This window comes from Urtica dioica, chromosome 2 (assembly GCF_054948205.1).
Source record: "Urtica dioica subsp. dioica isolate 48M chromosome 2, U.dioica_male_clone48M_v1_H2, whole genome shotgun sequence".
NCBI lineage: Eukaryota > Viridiplantae > Streptophyta > Magnoliopsida > Rosales > Urticaceae > Urtica > Urtica dioica.
Genome location: NC_142757.1, coordinates 44,504,819 through 44,512,247, shown reverse-complemented (window position 1 = coordinate 44,512,247; position 7,429 = coordinate 44,504,819). Strand labels below are relative to the sequence as shown.

At 48.6% G+C, this 7,429-nt stretch overlaps 1 pseudogene; it reads left to right on the top strand.

Annotated features, from left to right (window-relative positions):
- Positions 1 to 1,650, top strand: LOC149404923 (UDP-glycosyltransferase 73C4 pseudogene; annotated as a pseudogene).
- Positions 1,651 to 7,429: the final 5,779 nt, after the last annotated feature.

Genomic DNA, 7,429 nt, shown 5'->3' with positions numbered 1-7,429 from the left:
GCTAGAATACAATATAATGCCTAGTGGTAGTAATAAGACTATGAAAGAAGAGGCAAATAAAAAGCTTCATTTTCTAATGGTTCCACTGATGTTCCAAGGCCATGCTATCCCGATGGTGGACATCGCGAGACTACTCGCGAAACGCGAGCGCGTGACGGTCACGATCGTCACGACCCCTCTGAACTCCGTCCGATTCGAGCCCATCATCGAGCGCGACCGAGCCATGGCCGGCCTCGACATTCGCCTCCTCTCACTCCCATTCCCACACACCGAGAACGTCGACTCGCTTCCCTCCCCGGCCCACATGTCCAGCTTCCTTCGCGCCACGTGTCTCCTCCAAGAGCCGCTCGAGAGACACCTCGCCGGCGCCGGAGGAGGAGATATCAACTGCATCGTCTCGGACAAGAACGTGACGTGGACCGCCGAGACGGCGAGGAGGTTCCATATCCCGAGGATCCTCTTCGACGGGATGAGCTGTTTCACTATCCTCTCCATTCGCAACCTCCATTTCTCTCGGTCCGATCTCGAGAAGGCTGTTTTGGACTCGTCCGAGAAGTTTCGGCTCCCGGGGCTGCCCGGCCCGGCCGTCGAGCTCTCCCGGGCCCAGCTTCCCGGCCCGTTCAACCCGTCCTCGGACCCAGAGCTCAACCTCTTCCGAGAGAAGACAACAAAGGAGACCGAGGAATCCGAGGCTTTCGGATATCTCGTCAACAGCTTCGACGAGCTCGAAGAGGTCTACGCCGAGGCGTACCGGAGAACGACGAGTCGTAGGGTCTGGTGCGTTGGACCGGCCTCGCTGGTGAACGAGACCGATCTCGACAAGGCCGAGCGAGGCCACGCGGACGATCCAAACTCTTCGTCGAGACGGAAGCTCGCCGCGACGTGGCTCGACGCGTGGGAGCCACGCTCCGTCGTGTACGCGTGCCTCGGGAGCATGAACCGGCTGACTCTGAGCCAGACAGTCGAGCTGGGTTTAGGGCTGGAACGTTCTAGAAGGCCGTTCGTGTGGGTGGTGAGAGGAGGGTACAAAAGGGAAGAGATCGAGCGTTGGCTCGCCGGAAAGGAAGGGTTCGAAGAGAGGACGAAGGACCGAGGGTTGATACTCCGCGGGTGGGCCCCGCAGGCTTCGATTCTGTCCCACGGCTCCGTCGGAGCGTTCGTCACGCACTGCGGTTGGAACTCGGTCCTCGAAGGAATCTCCGGCGGGGTTCCGATGCTGACGTGGCCTTTGTTCGGGGACCAGTTCATGAACGAGGCTTTTGTGGTCGGGGTTCTGGGGATCGGCGTCGGGCTCGGGGCTGAATCGGTGGTTCATCTCGGCGAAGAAGAGGAGAGTGGTTTCGACGGCGATGATGGGTCGCCGGTGACTAGTGAGAAGATCGTGGAGGGTTTGGAGAGGCTTACGATTACGAAGGAAGGTAGAGAGAGGAGAGAGAGAGTTGAGAAGCTGAGTGAGGCTTCTAAGATGGCCATGGTGAAAGATCAAGGATCTTCTTATCGGAACATTACGTTGTTATTACAAGATGTCATGCAATGTGTTAAGTAATTAAATTCGTTCCTGATTATTATAAGTTCTAATCTTTTAATTTCTGATTGGGATATTGTCCCCTTTTTGTCGGATAATAATATTACAAACTGTTCCGCAAAGAATCGATTAGAGCATCTTTAATGGTTTTTTGCTTAACAATTATAGAGATTTGCTTGTAAATATAAAAAATGTTTAGTTAGTTGCTTAATCATTATTTTTCATATTGACTATTGATTTAGCTAAACAAATCTAAGCAAATTGGCTCTATTAAGCTAGTTGCTTAACTATTTAGCTCTAGAAAAATCTATGTGGCAAATAGAGCTAATACATTTAGCTAAACCATTAAAGATGCTCTAAGATGCCGAAACTCTACGTACGTGGAATTATCTTTAAATAAAGACAAATTTAATAAAGAAAGATATTAAGCACATACTGGGTGAAGCTTTTAAGCAAGAGTTCTCTATTAAAATTGTCCTACTCTCCTCCTTATTCTTCTCACATTTTATAAGGTTGAGGTCAGTGTTCGTAGGTAATAAACCCCACGATCATGTAGTTATTTCGTAAATTTCCACTTTTGGTATGAAAATTTATATATATATATATATATATATATATATATATATATATATATATATATATATATATATATATATGTATGTATGTCTTATTTCCTTGATCAAATCCTCATCCTCCATTTCATTAAAGCCTAAGAACAGACCTAATAAATAAAGAACATCCCCCCGAAAGATAAAGCTGTGAATATCACATTTCTTCTTAGAAGTAAAAAAAAAATAATAACCGCACCCCACACCTCCACATTAATGAGAAAGTCAAAGGCATCGAAGATCATAGAGAGGCACCTTGATGCTTCGAACCTTGGAATCGGAGACTAGTAAAAATGTCTAAAACTACAATTTTTATTATTTTAGTTCAAATTATCAAAATTGTTATAGCTAATTGATGTCATTTCCACTTTCATATAGTGTTGATAGTTAATTAAGATAACCGTTGTTTGAATTTAATTCAGATAACCGTTGTTTGAATTTTATTTGGATACTGTTATGCCGTCGTTTTCACAATGTAAAAACGACATCCAGAGAGCAAAAAATAATACATCAAGTCCATACATAATGCACAAGCCCACAAAGCAAACTCACGCACCAAGCTCCGAGTCAACACTCATGAAATGTCTTTCAAAAGATTCTCAAAGAATGCTTTCAAGCTAGACTTCTTGACAAATCTTCAAGACAAAGCCACAAAAAAGACCACCCGGTCATCTTCACCCGGCCAAGACCACCCGGCCATCTTCACTCGGCCAAAATCACCCGGTTGTCTTCACCCGGCCAAGACCACCCGGCCATCTTCACTCGGCCAAAATCACCCGGTTGTCTTCACCCGGCCAAGACCACCCGGTCATCTTCACTCGGCCAAAATCACCCGGTTGTCTTCACCCGGCCAAGACCACCCGGCCATCTCCACAACCTAATCAAGTACTTTTCACCAAACTCTTTACTCCTATAAATACCTCATCTCAACTCTCTCTCAAAAAAAGTTCTCTCTGGACTTAAAAAAGCTCTGCTTCTCTCTCACTAGAGAAAAAATTTCCTCTCTCTACCCTATAGAGACGAGATGAGACCCCCCACCTCTACTAATGTTGAGCGTCGGGGGAAAACCCTCCGCGCCCCCTAGTTCATGTTTCTTGATTCTCAGGTTGAAGAACATGATGAACGCGAAGAACACGATGAACGCGGAAGATCCAAAGACCCGGAAACTCAAGAACCCGGAGACCCAAATATCCGAATAACATAAACACGACGAGAAGAGAAGAACTTCATCAAACCCAACCTACGTGCGGTCATAGGGTCCGGCCCTAGATCGAACCACGGACGGTTTTTAGTGCTAATCCAAAAACGCGGTTAACATTTTGGCGCTAGAAGGAGGGGTTCCCGAGACGATCCGACCGGACACAAACAAAGAGACCATTGACAAAGTCCTCGGTTAGAATACTTAATCAAGCCCTGAAAACAAGGTTCGCGACAACGACCATTGTAGCTCAACGCCTCATTGGCTTCGCGACCATTGTCGCTCAACGTCACCTTGCATTGCAACTCTTGTCGCTCAAACGCGACCTTGCCTCCGACCCTTGTCGCTCAAATGCCTCTCTGGCTCGCGACCCTAGTCGCTCAACGCCTCCTTGGAAATTCGAACATACGACCCCGGATAGCTAAGGTGTGATCGGGCCCGAGTGGTATAATGACTCCGACCCGATATGGCTCGGACTAGTCCTAAGAAGGGCAAAGCCCCGATCTCAAGGGGTACGAGTGAGCCTAGCCCAAAAAGGCACCAACCCTAACCGTAAGTGGTTGAGTCATCATGGTATTCGGAGTATGTTTCGCTTAAACTCCCGGCGGTTCGGAAAATTATCGATCCTAAGTGAGACCCTCGCAAAATCTACATTGAGGAGTGCAATGCCCCATACCACTAATAGCTCGAGTCGGTCCCAAGCAAAGCTCGCCTTACGAGGCATGGTCTCCCGAGACCCTGATCTTCCGAGATCGAGCACAGCCACGAAAGGGACTTACTCAGCCGTAAGAAGTTTGAGTCGTTGCACCACTCAACATAAGTTTTTCTTGGGTCCCCTACGCCTTCCGAGGCACGATCTTCCAAGATCGAAGTCTTCCGAGACGCACGCCTTCCGAGGCACGATCTTCCGAGATCGAAGTCTTTCGAGACGCACGCCTTACGAGGCACGATCTTCCGAGATCGAAGTCTTCCGAGACGCACGCCTTTCGATGCACGATCTTCCGAGATCGAAGTCTTTCGAGACGCACGCCTTCCGAGGTACGATCTTCCGAGATCGAAGTCTTCCGAGACGCACGCCTTCCGAGGCACGATCTTACGAGATCCAAGTCTTCCGAGACGCACGCCTTCCGAGGCATGATCTTACGAGATCCAAGTCTTCCAAGACTCACGTCTTCCGAGGCACGATCTTCCGAGATCCAAGTCTTCCGAGACTTACGCCTTCCGAGGCACGATCTTCCGAGATCCAAGTCTTCCGAGACTCACACCTTCCGAGGCACGATCTTCTGAGATCGAAGTCTTCCAAGACAAAATCTTTCGAGATCGAAGTCTTCCGAGACACAATCTTCCGATATCAAAATCTTTTGAGACTTACGTCGACGAGACGCAAACCCCACGATGTCACATTTTACAAATCCATGCCCCACAAAACGCGTCTGTACGAGGTAAATCTCTTAGCCACAAGAGCAAATAGAAAGACATCAACAACAAAACTCTCGGGGAACACCAGACAAATTTCTCGCACGACAAGTCGCACAAGAAACTAGGGGGTTAATGTTATGCCGTCATTTTCACAATGTAAAAACGACACCCAGAGAGCAAAAAATAATACATCAAGTCCATACATAATGCACAAGCCCACAAAGCAAACTCACGCACCAAGCTCCGAGTCAACACTCATGAAATGTCTTTCAAAAGACTCTCAAAGAATGCTTTCAAGCTAGACTTCTTGACAAATCTTCAAGACAAAGCCACAAAAAAGACCACCCGGTCATCTTCACCCGGCCAAGACCACCCGGCCATCTTCACTCGGCCAAAATCACCCGGTTGTCTTCACCCGGCCAAGACCACCCGGTCATCTTCACTCGGCCAAAATCACCCGGTTGTCTTCACCCGGCCAAGACCACCCGGCCATCTCCACAACCTAATCAAGTACTTTTCACCAAACTCTTTACTCCTATAAATACCTCATCTCAACTCTCTCTCAAAAAAAGTTCTCTCTGGACTTAAAAAAGCTCTGCTTCTCTCTCACTAGAGAAAAAATTTCCTCTCTCTACCCTATAGAGACGAGATGAGACCCCCCACCTCTACTAATGTTGAGCGTCGGGGGAAAACCCTCCGCGCCCCCTAGTTCATGTTTCTTGATTCTCAGGTTGAAGAACATGATGAACGCGAAGAACACGATGAACGCGGAAGATCCAAAGACCCGGAAACTCAAGAACCCGGAGACCCAAATATCCGAATAACATAAACACGACGAGAAGAGAAGAACTTCATCAAACCCAACCTACGTGCGGTCATAGGGTCCGGCCCTAGATCGAACCACGGACGGTTTTTAGTGCTAATCCAAAAACGCGGTTAACATTTTGGCGCTAGAAGGAGGGGTTCCCGAGACGATCCGACCGGACACAAACAAAGAGACCATTGACAAAGTCCTCGGTTAGAATACTTAATCAAGCCCTGAAAACAAGGTTCGCGACAACGACCATTGTAGCTCAACGCCTCATTGGCTTCGCGACCATTGTCGCTCAACGTCACCTTGCATTGCAACTCTTGTCGCTCAAACGCGACCTTGCCTCCGACCCTTGTCGCTCAAATGCCTCTCTGGCTCGCGACCCTAGTCGCTCAACGCCTCCTTGGAAATTCGAACATACGACCCCGGATAGCTAAGGTGTGATCGGGCCCGAGTGGTATAATGACTCCGACCCGATATGGCTCGGACTAGTCCTAAGAAGGGCAAAGCCCCGATCTCAAGGGGTACGAGTGAGCCTAGCCCAAAAAGGCACCAACCCTAACCGTAAGTGGTTGAGTCATCATGGTATTCGGAGTATGTTTCGCTTAAACTCCCGGCGGTTCGGAAAATTATCGATCCTAAGTGAGACCCTCGCAAAATCTACATTGAGGAGTGCAATGCCCCATACCACTAATAGCTCGAGTCGGTCCCAAGCAAAGCTCGCCTTACGAGGCATGGTCTCCCGAGACCCTGATCTTCCGAGATCGAGCACAGCCACGAAAGGGACTTACTCAGCCGTAAGAAGTTTGAGTCGTTGCACCACTCAACATAAGTTTTTCTTGGGTCCCCCACGCCTTCCGAGGCACGATCTTCCAAGATCGAAGTCTTCTGAGACGCACGCCTTCCGAGGCACGATCTTCCGAGATCGAAGTCTTCCGAGACGTACGCCTTACGAGGCACGATCTTCCGAGATCGAAGTCTTCCGAGACGCACGCCTTTCGATGCACGATCTTCCGAGATCGAAGTCTTTCGAGACGCACGCCTTCCGAGGCACGATCTTCCGAGATCGAAGTCTTCCGAGACGCACGCCTTCCGAGGCACGATCTTACGAGATCCAAGTCTTCCGAGACGCACGCCTTCCGAGGCACGATCTTACGAGATCCAAGTCTTCCGAGACTCACGTCTTCCGAGGCACGATCTTCCGAGATCCAAGTCTTCCGAGACTGACGCCTTCCGAGGCACGATCTTCCGAGATCCAAGTCTTCCGAGACTCACACCTTCCGAGGCACGATCTTCTGAGATCGAAGTCTTCCAAGACAAAATCTTTCGAGATCGAAGTCTTCCGAGACACAATCTTCCGATATCAAAATCTTTTGAGACTTACGTCGACGAGACACAAACCCCACGATGTCACATTTTACAAATCCATGCCCCACAAAACGCATCTGTACGAGGTAAATCTCTTAGCCACAAGAGCAAATAGAAAGACATCAACAACAAAACTCTCGGGGAACACCAGACAAATTTCTCGCACGACAAGTCGCACAAGAAACTAGGGGGTTAATGTTATGCCGTCGTTTTCACAATGTAAAAACGACACCCAGAGAGCAAAAAATAATACATCAAGTCCATACATAATGCACAAGCCCACAAAGCAAACTCACGCACCAAGCTCCGAGTCAACACTCATGAAATGTATTTCAAAAGACTCTCAAAGAATGCTTTCAAGCTAGACTTCTTGACAAATCTTCAAGACAAAGCCACAAAAAAGACCACCCGGTCATCTTCACCCGGCCAAGACCACCCGGCCATCTTCACTCGGCCAAAATCACCCGGTTGTCTTCACCCGGCCAAGACCACCCGGCCAA